General features: G+C 36.8%; 1 non-coding gene across 1 annotated transcript; it reads right to left on the bottom strand.

Annotated features, from left to right (window-relative positions):
• Positions 1-225: 225 nt before the first annotated feature.
• Positions 226-332, bottom strand: LOC141681783 (small nucleolar RNA R71). Its single transcript, XR_012559212.1, has one exon. It is a non-coding gene; the product is annotated as a small nucleolar RNA R71 (small nucleolar RNA).
• Positions 333-18,614: the final 18,282 nt, after the last annotated feature.

Genomic DNA, 18,614 nt, shown 5'->3' on the forward strand with positions numbered 1-18,614 from the left:
CCGACGGAAGATCCCAATATGCATATTAGAGATTTCATCGAGATCTGCGACACTTTTAAATTCAATAATGTCTCTGAAGATGCTATTTAGTTGAGGCTTTTCCCATTCTCTCTAAGGGACAAATCTAAGTGCTGGTTGCATTCTCTACCACCAGGCTCTATCACCAAGTGGGGAGATCTTGCTCAGAAGTTTCTCACTAAATTCTTCCCTATGGCAAAGACAGCTGCAATCAGGAATGCTATTGCTTAATTTGCACAGCAATTGGGAGAATCTTTGTGTGAAGCTTGGGATCGTTATAAGGAGATGCTTAGAATGTGTTCCCATCATGGGATGCCTGACTGGATGATCATTAACTACTTTTATAATGGTTTGGGTGTGACTTCTTGACCCATGCTTGATGCAACATCAGATGGAGCCTTTTGGGCTAAGAGCTATGATGAAGCTTATGATTTGATTGAACTGATGGCTGCTAATGAGTACCAGAACCCTTCTCAGAGACTAACTCAAGGAAAAGTAGCTGGAATTCTGGAGGTAGATGCAACTACTGCTATAGATGCTCAACTTAAGGCTTTTATAACACCCCCAAATCTGGGGTCGGGGATCCGGGTTGTCACAGTTCCATTTCCCTTAATAATACTTAATCTTAATAATCAACCAACTACTGTGAACTGTGACCCCACAATATACATACACACCACAAGTTATAGTCTCAGAGGTGAATACCAAACAATAACACAAGTCATTTTATTCCACAATTATAAGTCATTACACCTCAAAAGGGATTCTGAATAAATTTACATATTCTTTGCCATTATTACAATTCATAAATATACATAAGTTTGGTACATCAAAAGTTGAAAGCCTAGCCTATTGGTAGACCCTACCTCAGCTACAACGACATCAACGCCTACAGAAAACTGCGGAACGTTTCCTATCCGCTCATAAATTGGGAGCTTGATCCTGTTCATCTTGTCTATCTGTTGTTGTGTGATGAAAGAAGAAAGCAAGGGTGAGCAACAAGCTCACCGAAATAATATTTATAATGATTAACAATATATGAGCATTTTCATAGTACTCATGAAAGTCTTGGTCAAGTAAAAAAATGAACCAAGTTTGATATCTTATCGCGACCAAGTCGCAAAATATTCAGTATATATGTATATATACTTTTGAAAATCTTGGAAGTCCTTTTCCATGCATAGTATACACAGAGTTCCAGTTTATAACTGTATAAAAATATCATTGCAAGGTGATCTCATATATCTAACCTTGTCTCAACGTTTTTATGAAAATCTTTGTCATGCATAAGATAATCATTAACCAGATATATGTTCAAAAGATGAAGTTACAAGATACTCCAATATACTTATATCTTTTCCGGATACTACTTGAACTATCACCGTTCAAGGTATCATCAGTTTCAAAAGTTCATAACATAGATGAGACTACAAGAAAAGACTTGAATAGATTCAATCTTTGAAATATCATTATAAATAATGAAGTTACGAGATACTTCATTAAGTCTCGATATATATACACCTATATATATATCTCATACTTTCCTTGGAAACCTCTGTTATGAAAAATATAAACAGAGTTATAATATCCAATGAATTTGGAAAGAAGAAAACCTTGGCATAAATCTGATATCTTGCTGATCAGGCAAAGATACCAATAAGTATCCTTTTCCAACTAGTAGATGGACGAATTCCCCACTAGTCATCACCCTGGCCGCATTAGGACCTATGCTGGACTGCCACTCAGCCACTTACGCATTGATGGACTCCCACTGAGCCACTTACACTTTCATGGACGCCCACTGAGCCCATGTTGCTTATGCCGGCTCAAATAGATGGACTTACTTCCCGAACGTTGGGCAAGTAATCAAAATGTTTTCTCAAAACAGCAACCTTGTTGCGAATATAAAATACACCACAGAGCCGGATCCCTCGGGTTTTGAGCGAGTATTTAAATCCCCTTTGAAAGGAAGATCTTAAATATAAAAATGAGTTTTGGCATCCGCTATAACTTTCAAAATTATTTTGAAGACTCGAAAACATTTTTAAGAATGTTTGGAGTAATGCTGATTTAATAAAATAAATCAATCCCGATATGTTGGAGAATATCTGAATATTATTATTTAAATAATATTCCCATAAAGGATAATCTTTATAAAAATAATTGAAGTAGAAGTTTTAAGACTCATACTTGAAATGAATAATAAATAACCAAAGATATACTTATATGAAAGTACGATCTTTATTTGAATAATCGAAAATAAGTTTGATTATTGAAACATTATTCTTTAATAAAATAAAGAATAATATTTAATAAAAGGAGCGGAGTCATAATCCCTCAAATTAATATTCAAAATAATATTCATTAAATAAAGTAAGCGGAGTCATAAGTCCTCGAATGAATATTCAAAATAATATTCATTAAATAAAGTAAGCGGAGTCATAAGTCCTCGAATGAATATTCAAAATAATATTCATTAAATAAAATAAAGTTATCGAATAAACCTTATTCGATTAATAGTTTTGAAAACTATATCAATATATATATATATATATATATATATATATTATACTCGGGAACATCGACTCCCGGTTTAGAAAATGTTTACCTTTGGGTCCCCTATACTAAGGGTATACGCAACTATTGCTTATCTCTAGCATAGGTATTATGCAACTTATAAGCATTTGAATCAACAATTAGATATCAAGATTATGAAACAGGCATGCAAATAAATATCATATCACATGCTCCAATATATCGCAAGACTTTGCTAATAATAATCATGCCCTTATCACAAGATAATGCATATACATATATTTACATCACAACAACAGTATAACGGGTAGAAAACTTGCCTGAGTGTTCCCGGATAGACTTAAGCTTAGAGTGGGTCCGATAACCTATGAACAACAACATAAGTCGGAATTAACGCACGGTCGCTTAAGAAACTAGACTTTAACCAATTGAACCCTAATGTTCGTTAATGGTCACTTCTACGCTTAACGAATCACATAAGTCATTCGAGTACCCTAGGCTCCACCATTTTTAATAAATTAACCATTAAGAATTTTAAGGCGATTCTTTCGCGAGTACTCTACCAACTGCCTCATACACTTTACATAATTGTTTCATACTCCAATTAGTCATTTAAGTGCCTTAACCAAGGTTTCAAAGGAAGGCGAGGGGTAATGGTTCGTTCGCGAAATGCCGTTACTTAAAACGGTCGTTTCTCCTAAACCGTGCATCGGATTTGAGCAAACCACATATCAAAACGAAGCTCGTAACATGAACTATCTAAAACTGGCAAAGGTTAGAATCTTTCAGTGAGTTAACGGGTCCTAAAGTTAAGAACATAACAGTTAAGGAAAATCGGGCATTATGACGTTTATGTTTACGTGATTTCCAATTCAATTAACACTCTAAATTATCATCAATTCACTCACAACCACCAATACAACAATATTCAACCATCATACTACAAATTCAGTCCCCAACTCCAAGTTTTACCAATTTATCCAACTAATCAATGACCCAATATTCAAAACCAATACAAATCCACCAAAACTACTTATAATCAAAGATCAAGCCTTAATACTAACAATGCTTCAATAAAACTTAATGGAATCATAAAATCAAAGCTATATCTAAACAAAAACACAAGATCAAAAGTTCAAGTTCTTGAAAAACACTATTCACTCTCTTCTTCCATGAATTTTAGGAAGAGATTGTGAAGCAATTTGAAGCTTAGACTTATAGGATATCTATATCTATGTACAAGGAACCTTAGATAATTACCTCTCTAATTAACAATGCTTGGAACTTGGATTTGAGTTTTTTCTTCCTTTGAAATGGACAAAGGCCGAGAGCTTCTTGTTGGAAATGAAGGTCAACTTTGTGTTTTTGTGTTATGAATTGTTTTGCTTGGTTGTTTTTCCTTTTGTTTTGCTTAATTACCTTTTAACCATGGTAAATTTTGTGTGGTTTATAATCAACCAACACTTCCTTCCCTTTGATCATGCTTATGTCATTTTCCTATGTCACCTTCCCACACTTGTCCTCTTCTTGTTGGTGTGATGACATCATCATCATTAACCTCTTTGATTAACTCCTAATTACTTAGCTAATGATCGCTGATCTGTTATACGGTTCGCTTAACTTTCGTTCTCATTTATCGTTTGAGGGATCATACCTGGGATCTTATTACTTGGGTTCCCTTAACCTTTCTCAATACATTATATTCCTTTTATGATCCTCTCTTATAATCCTTGAATTTAAATCCTTTTTATCATGTTACCTTATACTCAATTCTTTCGGTATCTGGTAGATTTTCGGGAAAAATCAAAGTGTTCGAATTTGGATTCTGACGATCCTTACATACACTTATATACCATATAGAGTACTAATAAGATCTCAGAATAACAATAAAAGAACCTCTACAAGTGTGGTAGGAAAAGTTTTCTTATTCAGCATAATCAGCAAAAACACTATTCATAAGGGATATAAAAAGTTAAAAAAATTTTGGGGTTATAACAGTGTCCCCTCCTTATAAGGATTCCGTCCCGGAATCAGATAAAAAATGAATAGGGATACTTTCTTAGCATTGCACTTTCTAACTCTCAAGTCAATTTTCCCACATTGTGGTTCTGCCATAAACCCTGACTAGCATGATAGCCCTTCTTCTAAGCACTTGTCCATTTTTGATCTATAACCCTTCCTTGTTGCTCCATATAGGTTACGTCTGGTTGCATGTCCTTTCGTGTCAAATCAACATACTTCTTATGTCCATCTTGGGCTACTACCAGCCGTCCTCTGATTAGATCTATTATATCCTTGGTCCTTTGGACTACTGCGGGTCCGAGCATCTTGCGCTCTACAACTTCATCCTAACATAAGGGAGATCGACATTGTCTTCCCTCAAGGATCTCATAAGGCGATACCTCAATACTGACATACGATCGATTATCGTAAGAAAACTCAGTCCGCGTTAAGTGATCATTCCAAATTTCTTTCAAGTCTATTGTACAGACTCTCATTATCTCATCTAGATCTACAGCTTTTGCTTCTCAATACCCACTATTTTCCAGTTCGTAATCGTTACTATCTTCCGTACCAAATTTTATACTGATTACACTTTTGCTCGTTAGCGTTCTATAACCTTTTAATAATCGCGTCAACCTTAGTATCACGAACGCGTTAGAATCGGAATACCATCATACTTGGTACCACTTCATCTCTAGCTGCCTCCATCTTCGAAAGCTTGGTCCTTCATATAGAAGTAAAAGAATTTATTGAGAGATCACTATGATCATGAACACTTGTTACATTGCATATTTAGTACAGAAGGTGGCCAGCCTTTAGTACTTGACAAGCAATTAAACAACATGTGGTATCCTACTAGGCTTCTATCACACAGATAGATAGTCATTCGGCAATACCACCCCTTCTGGAAGGGTTCTTCTCGGCTTACATGAAATAAAAAGAAGAGAAAAGAACAAATTGAAGAGAATTGTATATATATAAAATATACTGCCACAAAAATATCTGGCTTGGAATCTACCTCTGAACTATAGTGGTTTGTCATAGGAGAACAAAACATATACGTATATATATCAACATCAGGTATTATAGCATCGTATTTCACATGCCTAAATATTTTTGCTATTCAGTCCATCATTCTATGGACCCATGCTCTTGCACGAGCTTATACACGATCGCCTTTGAAACTCCCTCGACATCGAAAATCGAATCTGGATTTCATTCTAAACATCATTGTTACTAGAATTCTATGCTTGCCCAACAACCTTCCTCGTATAGTAATACGACTCTCTATTGATAAGAAGGAATAAGTATTCATTAGGTAGATAATCGACTTAATTAGTCTATCAATGATAACTTATACACCACCGCGACCCGATTAGTGGTACTTAGTCTCAATATCCATTATAATACAACTCTCACGGTTGTAATCAGCTCATTATTCAAAGAATCGTCGATGTATTACCAGAGTGCACCACTGACCTACTATAGACATTCATTTTCTTCGAAATCTTAATAGCTAACCATACAGAGTCCATACCTGTCGTATCAAATTCTTCTAAGGAGGTAACATAATCACCATTCATGATTTATGAAGAATACTCCTGATCCTGACGTACATTCATGACATGAAGCAGATAAAATTGTAGAAGAGTTTCAATCAAAGCAACGATAGCAGGTTAATACCATTCTTAATCATATGCCCTCAATAGAAGACTTAACTCAAAGGTTTGTTTAGTCCTTTTTGAAACATGGTCCTGGCTTATTCTCAAGATAGGACCTTCTAAGATAAATAGCCCGCTCACGGCGATTACATGAATTAAATCTTTACCAAACTACTATTACGGTTGAGTATCGCACAATCATCAGAAGGAGTGTCAATCTTTCACACCATAATACTACCTTCACGGCTTTAACCATCATTATTGTATTCCTATGGCACGAGCGCCTATAATTTCTCTTTTACAGTTAGAGTGTCGGCCACCTCATTGGCCTTTCCTGATAGTAATAGTTCCTTATAATCAATGTCCTTTGAACGATCTTCAACTAAAATTTTTTTTTACCTCATTTCCATTCACTGCTGGTATGAAAATGCTCTTCCTTAAGCTTTGGTGAGAAAAAAAATATATCACAATTTTCCCATAATTTATTTCTTCGGTCTTTGAATGTGAACATTGTCACGACTGATTCTCGATCATACTTTGGACTTTTTTTATCTTCGGTACTTCTCGTTGTCACCAATCCCGACCCTCATTGGGTCGATCTATACTTCATTATGGTTCAACACGTGCCCCACCTGGCATTATTATAATTACGTCATATTTCCTTCATCAAAATTTCTATTCTTGAGAACTTTGAATATTACCTTTCTCCTTGTAAAACCTCTAAGGTTATCCTTAAATCTTTCATCAGGTACACCCTAGGCACAGGGCATATCAAGATACCATTTACTAATACCAAAATCATTGTCTATATACTTCTGAAAAATTTCTCCACTGATCCTTCAAGGTTGTTGTTACCTTAATCCTTTCCAATTCATACTGTCAAAACTCATGTTGTCCCTATTAAGGGCGAAATGCAGACCTTTATGCATTCCCCTAGGATTTATTTTAAGTTACCGAGGTTCTATCCTTAATTCCACCTTTAAAAAGGTACATGCATCCTTCCATGGATAAATCAAGTCATATATCCTTGATAGATTATCTTATTTAATCATTCCCATCTCGATAGTCTATACCAAATTTCACAATAGCATCCTTATTCAAAATGAGGTCAATCAATATGGCCTCCAAAAGATAACAACGGTTATCCGCTTTTCTTGCCTGATTTAGTAATGATAACATGGATGTTCTGGAAGATATTGGTTGTGTTCAACGTGAACCTTTTAGTTCTAACTACTCATTTACCTCTTTTATTTATCTCCACAGTCATCTCAATGTTGGGATATCTTTCATACCTGGCGTCTCCCTTTCTGGGTATCATGCCCCCGGTCTTATACTTCACATTCTTGAAGGTCACTTCCTTCATCCAATTTTCCTAATTTCTTACTTTCTTGTCTCCTTAGTCCATCCGTGTTTCCTTATTAATCAATCGATCTATCTCAAATTTTCATCGAATACTGTCAACTTCAAGGGAATTAACTATACGTATCGCTTACGCCTTCAAACATTGAATTTATCTCATGATCAGTCACCATCGCGCTGATGATGACACACTTCTCTATATTCAAGGGTTTCTTAGGGTTTCCCATACCTAACTCCCTTATCACTTCTCAACTATATTTCCTTTATATCCCTTTAAACTCCTGCCCTTTTCAGTCTTTTATTTTCGTTTCTATTACAACTATTTCATGAACCAACACCATATAAGCATTGATTTCAAACATCCCGTCATTCTGGATTCGTGTCCTTCAGACGAACCTTGACGACTTTCACAACCTAGATTCATGATTCATCATACTTGTCCGCCTTTGTTCAGGCTCTAAAGCTTTTACACTATCTCTATAACCTTGGGAAGTACTTTCCCGAAAACAATTAACTAAACTTTAATCGTTTTATTATAACCTCTGGCCTCGTGTCTTTCTTCGCCTTTCATCAGCGGGTGGCCTCTCTCTTAGGAAGGTAAGTGACAAAAACAGTCTTTTGTGCTTCATCAATCATTTAGAATCTCAAATGATTCCTATATTTCCTTTAGCCAGGCTCTCGCCTCTACTGGGTTCGCTTGTTCCTTGGAATTCTGAGAGCTTAGCGACTTAAAGGTCCAGAAAGAATTTCCCACCGCACTGTCTCCTCAGGGTGGTGGTTGGGGATAATAGTCTAAGTTCTTTTTAGACAGGTCCATGAATTGCCGTATAGGAGTACCGTCTCGGGTCTCCTTTCCTTACTTGACTTCTGTTTCCTTAGTCTGAACGTTCCCTCCTCCTCCCCATAATCGGGGTCATCCTACTTGTTTTAAATCCTCATTTTCCACTTCATTATGTTATGGGTTCCTTCTATCTTGATGGCGACCTCCCTGACTATCACGTTCAGGGTTTGCTCTAATCTTATTCCTCAAACTAGCTTTCATCTAAGATCTCATCTTTAAGCTCTTGAACATTTGGAACCCAAATTCTGTAGGAATACCTCATTATTCCCTTATCATCTTTCTCGGTATTAACCTCTTATCTATTTGTTGGCTCTCTGCCTTCATTCATCTCAAACAGCTTTTTGGTACCGGCTCCGGTTACCTTCACTTCTATTTCCATTTTCTCAAAATCTCTTATAAACTCTCCCAAAGACATTATCATCTTGAGTCTCTCCTTTTTACTAAGGGCATCAGCCACCACATTGGCTTTCTCTGAATGATAAAGAATCTCCCAATCATAATTCTTGATTAGCTCTAAACGCCTCCTCTGGCATATGTTGAGCTATTTCTACGTAAAAATGTACTAGAGCTCCTATGGTTTGTGTAAATCTTGCACTTCTCTCCATACAAGTAGTGCCTCCAATCTTTAGGGAAAACTATTGCCACGAGCCCAAGCTCATGGGTGGGGATATCAAATTTTATATTCCCTTAATTGTCTTGACGCGTACGCGATTACCTTGCTGTGCTGTATAAGAAGCACCCTAATTCCTTATGCGAAGCGTCACTACAAATCACAAAATCTCCTTTTTCCATCCGGCAACGCCAACATAGGGGTCGTCACCAACCTTTGCTTCAGTTCTTAAAAGCTGTTCTCGCATTTCTCTATCTATTCGAACTTCTCAGTCTTATGAGTAAGCCACGTTAAAGGGGCTACTATCTTTACAAACTTGAACGAACCTCCGGTAGTGACCGGCCAATCCTACCTCTGGTAGTCACTCTAACCATGGTTATTGTTAGGAATATGTGTATTAGTTTGATGATAAGTTAAACAAAACACTTAAGTAGAAATCTAGTGTTTGTAGCCTCAACGGATAAGACCATCTTGGCTATCCGTTGAAGGAGTAGCTTTAATTAGCAATAAGTTTAGTATTGTAGCACATTTCATTCTCTGGATTCAAGTTGTAATTCTTAGATGTTGTAGGAAATTATCAGTCATGTTGACTACTAGTGGATATGCAAATAGGAGGGCTAATTGTAAATATTTCATGCCTTGTAATTTTGTATAAGTGAAGAAGTATCAACTGATATTGAAGACCTTCAACGGATAAGAAACAAAGCTTCAACGGATGTCTCTAAAGCTTCAACGGATAATATCCATCAACGTATAAGTGCTTCAACGGATAAAGACTTCAACTGCTAATGCATCAACGGATAAAGCTTCAACGGATAAAGCCTCAACGGATAAAACCTCAACGGATAAGGCATCAATGGATGAAAGCTTCAACGGATGCTTAGTTCACTAGCAGTTGATAGTGACAATTCATAAGCTGACAGAGGCACATGGGTTGACAGAGACAAACTGGAATGTGGCAGCCTCTAGGAGGAATCAGAAAAATGCAGCATTTCCATTCTGGTGCAAATAAGGGAGTATTCAAAGATTAACAGCAAAACCTAAATTGCATTGGATAGAGAAATGAATAAGAAACATGTGAAGAGCCTTTTAATTGTATTTTACAGTTTTGTCTTCACTTGTAAACTTGATGATATATAAACCAAGTAGCAGCTAGTAATTAGATGTGATTTTCTAGAGCTGTTTAGAAAAATCCAGAGAGAAAATCATCTAGTTTGTACTAGGAAGCAGCTGTGATTTAATTCTTTGAATCACAGATTTTCTGAAATAACACATCTCTGGTGGAACAACAAATCCACCAGAAAAGTTTTTAAGTTCTCTGTGTTCTTTACATTTGTGTTTGAATATATATCTGTCTGCATTAGCTTCAAGCAATTCACACACATTTGCTCACTAAAACACTTAGTCTTAGAAACTGCTCAAAACTTGAAAAAGTTTTGAGATTTACATTCAACCCCCCTTCTGTAAATCTCATTGTTAGTCCACTGGGAATAACAATTGGTATCAGAGCAAGCTCTTAACATACAAAGAGTTTAAAGATCTATTCTGCTAACATCATGAGTTCATAGAAGAATCCTCCTGCTAGGAATGATATTGGAATAAAGATTCCAGTCCTGGAAAAAGATAACTATCATCACTGGAAAGTGAAGATGCATTTACATCTTCTTTCTCAAGATGAAAGCTACATCAACTGTATTGAAAATGGTCCTCACATTCCTCACAAAGTGGCCACAGCTGCTACTGCAACAGTTGCTGTTGGACAGTCCATTCCCAAGCCAAAAGCAGAATGGACTATTGAAGACATAGAAGAAATCCGCAAGGACAAGAAAGCCATGAACATTTTGTTTAATGGCTTAGATCAAGATATGTTTGACAATGTCATCAATAGTCAAACTGCAAAGGAAGTTTGTGATACTGTACAAATCATCTGTGAAGGTACTGAGCAGGTTAGAGAGAACAAGATGCAGCTTCTTATTCAACAGTATGAATATTTTCACTTTGAAGAAGGAGAATCATTAAATGATACCTTGAATAGATTTCAGAAACTGTTAAATGGATTGAAGCTGTATGGTAGAGTGTACCAAGTCAAGGATTCCAACTTAAAATTTTTGAGGTCTCTACCAAAGGAATGGAAGCCTATGACTATCTCTCTAAGAAATTCTCAAGATTATAAGAACTTCACACTTGAAAGATTATATGGAATTTTGAAGACTTATGAACTTGAAATGGAGCAGGATGAGCTGCTGGAAAAGAGAAAGAGAAAAGGAGGAACAGTTGCACTTGTAGCTGACAGTGAGAAAATTGAAGCAGGAATGAGGAGAAGACAATGCCAAGTCTCAAATTGGCACAAGCAAATCAGAATCAAGCAAGGGTAAAGAGCAAGTAGCTGAGGATGAAGACAACTCCAGTCAAGATGCCTCTGATGATGTTGATGAACATCTGGCTTTTCTGTCCAGGAGGTTTACAAAGATGAAGTTTAGGAAAAATACAAAATTCACTAAGCCAAACAAAAACATGGTGGACAAATCCAAGTTCAAATGTTATAACTGTGGCATTAGTGGACACTTTGCAAGTGAGTGTAGGAAGCCAACCTCTGATAAGAAGAAATTTGAGCAAGTTGATTACAAAAAGAAGTATTTCGATTTGCTCAAACAAAAGGAAAGAGCTTTTCTCACTCAAGATGATTGGGCAGCAGATGAAGTCATGAAGATGATGATATGGAATATGTCAACCTAGCCTTGATGGCTAATTCTGATGAAAATGAAACTAGTTCATCAAGCAACCAGGTAATTACTACTGATCTCTCTCAGCTTTCTAAAAATGAATGCAATGAAGCCATAAATGATATGTCCAATGAATTATATCATTTACGAGTTTCCCTTAAATCACTAGCCAAAGAAAACACTAGGATCAAAGAGAATAATGTATTTTTAAGTGATAGGAATTCTGTGTTAGAGGATCAGGTAATTGAGCTTGAAAAGATTAAACTTAAATGCTTGACTGTTGAGAGTGAACTAGAAGAAGCTGTTAAGAAAGTAGAAATTCTTTCTAAATAGTTAGAGAGTGAGCAAGAGGTAATCAAGGCCTGGAAAACATCTAGGGATGTTAGTGTTCAGATTGCCAAGGTTCAGGGAATTGAATCATTCTGTGAGGATGCCTGGAAGAAAAACAAAAAGGAGTTAGAATTAATTGATGGATTGTCAACGGATGTGGAATCAACGGATGATGAAAGTTATCCGTTGAAGGAAGAAAAAGAGCATCCGTTGAAGGCTCATCAATTAAAACAAACAAGTAATTTCAAAAATAAAAATCTCAATAAGAAGGATGGTTCAACTTTCAAGAACTTTGTCAAAGAAAGAGCTAGCACATCCAAAGATGTCAGTAAGGTGAATATAGGACACATGACTTTAGATCAGCTGAAAAATAGGCTGAAGTTGGTTGAGGATAAAAAGGAAACTAAAAAAAAATCTAAAAGAAATGGGAAGGTTGGGATTAATAAACATAACAATTACACACCTGATAGGTATGCTCCTAGAAAAAGCTGTGTGCATTGTAAAAGTGTTAATCATCTATCTGATAACTGCAAATCTGTTAAGAATGCTCCCATGCCTTCAAATCCCTCTATGCCTAACATGTCTATGTCACCTCTGCATGATATGCCTGTTATGTCTCATCAGAATCCCCATGCACACTTTGCAAACATGCCATATATTAATAATCCTTATTTTACTGCATTTAGTATGCCTCAAATGCCATACAATATGCCTATGTGGAATAATATGTTTGCACAATCTATGCCTTATCAAATTCAAATAAATGTGCTAAATGATTCTGTGACTAACCCTATACTTCAATCAACCACATCTGAGACCAAGGTTGACCCAAAGTTACCTAAGTCAAAAGATGCAGGAGGAATGAAGTCTAGGAAAAAGACTAACAAGGCTGGACCCAAGGAAACTTGGGTACCAAAATCAACTTGATTGATTTTGTTGTGTGCAGGGAAAAAGAAGGAATCTATGGTGCTTGGACAGTGGTTGTTCAAGACACATGACAGGAGATTTCACCCTGCTCACAGAGTTTAAGGAGAGAGCTGGCCCTAGCATAACCTTTGGAGATGAAAGCAAAGGATTCACTATGGGATATGGCTTGATTTAAAAAGAAAATGTCATCATTGATGAAGTTGCATTGGTTGATGGTCTCAAACATAACTTATTGAGCATCAGTCAATTAAGTGACAGAGGGAACACTGTTTCCTTCAATTCTGAAGCCTGTATTGTCACAAGTAAGAAGGACAATAAAGTGGTTCTAACTGGAGTTAGAAAAGGGAATGTGTATTTAGCTGACTTCAACTCTACAGATGCAGAATCTATTACTTGTCTTCTCAGCAAAGCAAGTTCGGTTGAAAGTTGGCTATGGCACAAGAAGCTGTCCCATTTGAATTTCAAGACAATGACTGATCTAGTCAAAAAGGACTTAGTTAGAGGAATGTCTCTAGTAGAATTCACAAGGGATGGACTGTGTGATGCTTGTCAGAAAGGAAAGCAAAAGAAAGTATCATTCAGTAAGAAGCTTGAATCTGCAATTGATGAACCATTACAACTGCTACACATGGATCTTTTTGGACCAGTCAATGTATTGTCAATTTCAAGGAAAAGATATTGCCTAGTGATTGTAGATGATTTCTCAAAGTTTTCATGGGTTTATTTTCTTGGATCAAAGGATGAAGCTAGTGAAATCATTATCAATCATATCAAGCAAGTCAACAATCATCCTGATTTCAAAGTAAGGAATATTAGGAGTGACAATGGAACTGAGTTCAAAAATTCAACCATGAAGTTGTTCTGTGAAGAAAATGGGATCATGCATGAGTTCTCAGCTCCAAGGACCCCACAACAAAATGGTGTGGTGGAAAGGAAGAACAGATCACTAATCGAAGCTGCAAGGACAATGCTTGAAGAGTCAAAACTCCCAACTTACTTTTGGGCCGAGGCTGTTAACTGTGCATGTTACACTCAGAATATTTCTCTAATCAATCAGGCAAAAGGCATGACTCCCTATCAATTATTCAAGAGAAGAAAACCAACTTTAAACTTTCTGCATGTCTTTGGTTGCAAATGTTACATCTTAAGGAATCAATCTGATCACAAAGGGAAGTTTGATGCAAAGGCTGATGAAGGAATATTTGTTGGTTATTCTGCTGGAAAATTATATAGGGTCTACAATCTAAGAACCAACATTGTCATGGAATCTGTGCATGTTGTGTTTGATGATAAAATGATTGATGAACTAACAGATGAGGGACATCATGAAGGACTCAAATTTAACAATATTGAAATATATTGTGATGATAGTGAAGATGAGAATGATGAAGAAGGCATCTCAAGAAGAATTCAAAATTTGCCTTTGGATAATGCACAGAATGCTGCATCCGTTGAAAGTCATAATTCAGCTTCCGTTGAAAGAAGCAATGCAGCATCCGTTAAAAGACAAAGTGCATCATCCGTTGAAGTTCATAATGAAGCATCCGTTGATCACAGTCTGTCAACGGATAATCAATTCACTTCATCAGTTGATAGAGCTCCCAATTTCTTTCAAAGGATCAGCAACTCAGGGGGAGTTTCAACCAATCAACATTCTATCACACATCATGACAATACTGAGGAAACCTCATCTAGAGCTAATCTACCACCTCAAAGGAAATGTACCAAGAATCACCCTTTTGAACTGATCATTGGTGATGCTACATCTAAAGTGCAAACTAGAAGGGCTACTCAAGATGAATGTCTGTATAGTAGCTTTCTATCACATGAGGAACCTAAGAGAGTAGAAGAAGCTCTATTGGATCCAGATTGGATTTTAGCAATGCAAGAGGAGCTAAACCAATTTGAGAGGAACAAAGTATGGAAGCTGGTACCCAAGCCAAAGAACAAGAGTTCTATTGACACAAAATGGGTATTCAGAAACAAGATGGATGAAAATGGCATTGTCATAAGGAATAAAGCCAGATTGGTTGCTAAAGGCTATTCTCAACAAGAGGGAATAGATTTTAATGAGACATGTGCTCCAGTTGCCAGACTTGAAGCCATCAGAATCTTTCTAGCCTATGCAGCCCATGCCAATTTCAAAGTCTATCAAATGGATGTCAAGAGTGCATTTCTAAATGGGGAATTGGAGGAAGAAGTTTATGTAAGCCAACCTCCAGGATTTGAAGATCCAAACTTTCCAGACTATGTGTATTATCTGTTGAAAGCACTCTATGGACTAAAGCAAGCACCTAGAGCCTGGTATGAGACTTTGCCAAAATTTCTTCTAGATAATCACTTCACAAGAGGTACTGTTGAGAAAACTCTTTTCTTTAGAAATGTTAATGGCTCTAAAATACTTGTTCAAATTTATGTAGATGATATTATATTTGGATCTACAGATGATAAGCTTTGTAAAAAGTTTGTTAAGTTAATGCAAAGTAAATATGAAATGAGCATGATGGGAGAGCTAACTTATTTTCTTGGTTTACAAGTTAAACAAGTTAGTGGTGGAATTTTCATTAGTCAAACTAAATACATTTATGACCTTTTAAAGAAGTTTGACTTAATGGACTGTTCACCTGCAAAAATTCCCATGGCCACTGCCACCAAGCTTGAACTAAACAAGGCTGAAAAGTTTGTGGACATTTCAAGTTATAGAGGCATGGTTGGCTCACTTTTATATTTAACTGCTAGTAGACCTGATATAATGTTTTCTACATGTCTCTGTGCTAGATTTCAAGCTAACCCTAAAGAATCTCACTTAGTGGCTATTAAAAAAATCTTTAGATATCATAAAGGGACTCCAAATCTAGGAATTTGGTACCCTATAGAGTCTGGTTTTGATCTAATTGGCTACTCAGATGCAGATTATGCAGGCTGCAAAATAGACAGGAAAAGCACAACTGGCACCTGTCAATTTCTAGGGAACAAGCTTGTGTCATGGTTCAGCAAGAAGCAAAATTCTGTTTCTACATCAACAGCTGAAGCTGAGTACATTGCTGCTGGTAGTTTCTGTGCACAGATGCTATGGATGAGGAATCAACTATTTGACTATGGACTAACTGTTGACAAAATTCCTATATTCTGTGACAACACAAGTGCCATTGCCATTACTGAAAATCCAGTGCAGCACTCAAGAACCAAGCACATTGACATCAAGTACCACTTCATTAGGGAGCATGTGATGAAAGGTACAATGGAACTTCATTTTGTTCCAAGTGAAAAACAGATTGCAGACATATTTACCAAGCCACTTGATGAATCAACATTCACAAGATTAGTAAGTGAGCTAGGTATGCTTAATTATTCATAAATTTATGTCCTCTTTATAATCTGCCTTGAAGCCTGAAATGAATTTGCTGCAAGAACAAAGTTGGCTTTAAGTAAAAAAATTATTCTATCAATGGATATTCCCTATCCGTTGAAAGCCAAAATTGTTCTATCAACGGATGTTCATTATCCGTTGAAAGACAAATACATTTCTGGTAATTTTATCCCTCAACGGATAAACTAGTGTTGATAATTAACGGATAACTATTTACCTTATCCGTTGAAGTGTCACATCAGTTACTTTAAGTGAGTCACAGCCGTTGATTCTTTTAGTTAACCGTTGATACAGAAATACACTGTTGTATGTATTTGTATTAAAGGCAGTTTTCAGAATTTCTACAGCTTTCTTTATTCTTAAACGACTGTAATTTATTTAAAAGTATCAATTAATCATTTTATTTATGTTGTAATTCAAGAAAGTATAAAAGCCCATTGAATTCTTATTTTCACTTTACGCTTTCTTGCAATTTTTACTCTCCTTCTCTCCCAAAACTCTCAAGTTTTTCTCTGCAACCTCTACTCACAACAATGGCACTAGTAGTCAAAATTATGTCTCAGTCTGGATTTGTTTATGAAAAGAACAATTTCGTAGCCTTGGTTGAAAAGAATGAAGCCCATACTGACTATCACAAGATGATGGACTTCATCAAAAACTGCAAACTAAGCTATGCAATGCTGGAAGCCCCAACCATTTACTGTGAGGTAATTGAGGAGATTTGGACAACTGCAGAGTTCAACTCAACAGATATGACTGTTTCCTTCTCTCTCAAAGGTAAGGATTATTGCATTAACTGTGATGATATACAGTCTTGCTTTAAGTTGCCTGAGAATAATGCCATGACACCACACACTGATAAAGATGTATCTGCTATGTTAGATTCCATAGGCTATGCTTTTGATTCTGCTAGTTTAGGTAGTATTAGAAGGAAAAGCCTTAGGAAAGAATGGAGTTTCCTTGGAGATGCCTTTATCAAGGTTTTCTCTGGGAAGATTAGCAATTTTGATGCCATAACTTCATCTCTTGTTAATATGCTCTATATGCTAGTTTCTAATAGGTACTTTAATTTCAGCAACAATGTCATGCTAGAAATAGGTTCTAGGTTAGGTAACAAAGCTAATAGATCACATAACATCTACTATGCTAGATTCTTTATGTTATTGGCTAACCATGTTGCTGAAGGACTGGTTATATCTAATGAGAGAAATAAACTCAAATGCTGGGCACAAGAGAAAAGGGTCCTTGCAGACCTTTTGAGAATCAACCTCAACAGCCAGGTGCCATTGGTATATTTGCCAATCATGAATGCACCACAGGTAAGTGAGGTAAGCACTTCAATAACTCCTACTGTTTCCAACCCCACTGTTTCTTTGCCTTCAAGTGTGGCAATGGAATCTGTGTCTCTGTCCAAACAGGTTCCTACCAAAGCCACCAAAACTAAAATTTCAAAACACAAGTCAAAGAAAACCACCTCTGTTTTTTCTCAAAAGACAACAGTTGTAACAACTACCATAAACCCTGAAGGGAGTGAACAGGGTGTGAGTGGTGAGGGGAGGGGTGAACATCAAGAAACCCCCCAGGATAAGGTGGGAGAGGTGAGTGGTACCCCAGCCAGCCAAGCCATAGCCTCTCAAAAGACTGTGGTGGTTCAAAAGGAGTCAAACACATCCCTAGTTGCATCCTCCCAAAAGGATGCAGCTATTGAAAGTAGTCCCCAACCAGGGACACAGAACAAAAGAGGGAGGGACACTGGAGCCACACATTCACCAATCAAAGCCTTTTCAAGGAAGAAGAAGGCCAAGACCCTAGTTTCCACACAGGGGGCACACACAGCACAGATATATCCACCTGTCTTTGCCTTCTCAAATTCAGCTTGATGTGACTCCAGTAAATGTGGAGTCACAGCCCCATTCTCTCATAATAGAAACACATCAATCATCAAACTTTCCATCACCCTCTCTGGATGTGGATATGATATTCACATCAATTCCTGATTCTCCCTCACAACTCAGGGAGGAGCCCCACTCAAAACCTGATGATCATCATCTTTTAGATGATTTGTTGGATCATCAGCCAATTCTTTCAGATATGGTTGGAGAATCTGTGTCACCTCACTTAAAATCAATTCACACAGATTCAACAATTATGTCACTTTCAATATCTACATCTTTTCCTTCTTCAACGGATATCTCTCATCCGTTGACAAGTGGTTGTTCTTCGACGGATAAGCTTA

The sequence above is a fragment of the Apium graveolens genome, chromosome 1 (genome assembly GCF_009905375.1).
Source record: "Apium graveolens cultivar Ventura chromosome 1, ASM990537v1, whole genome shotgun sequence".
Classification (NCBI taxonomy): domain Eukaryota; kingdom Viridiplantae; phylum Streptophyta; class Magnoliopsida; order Apiales; family Apiaceae; genus Apium; species Apium graveolens.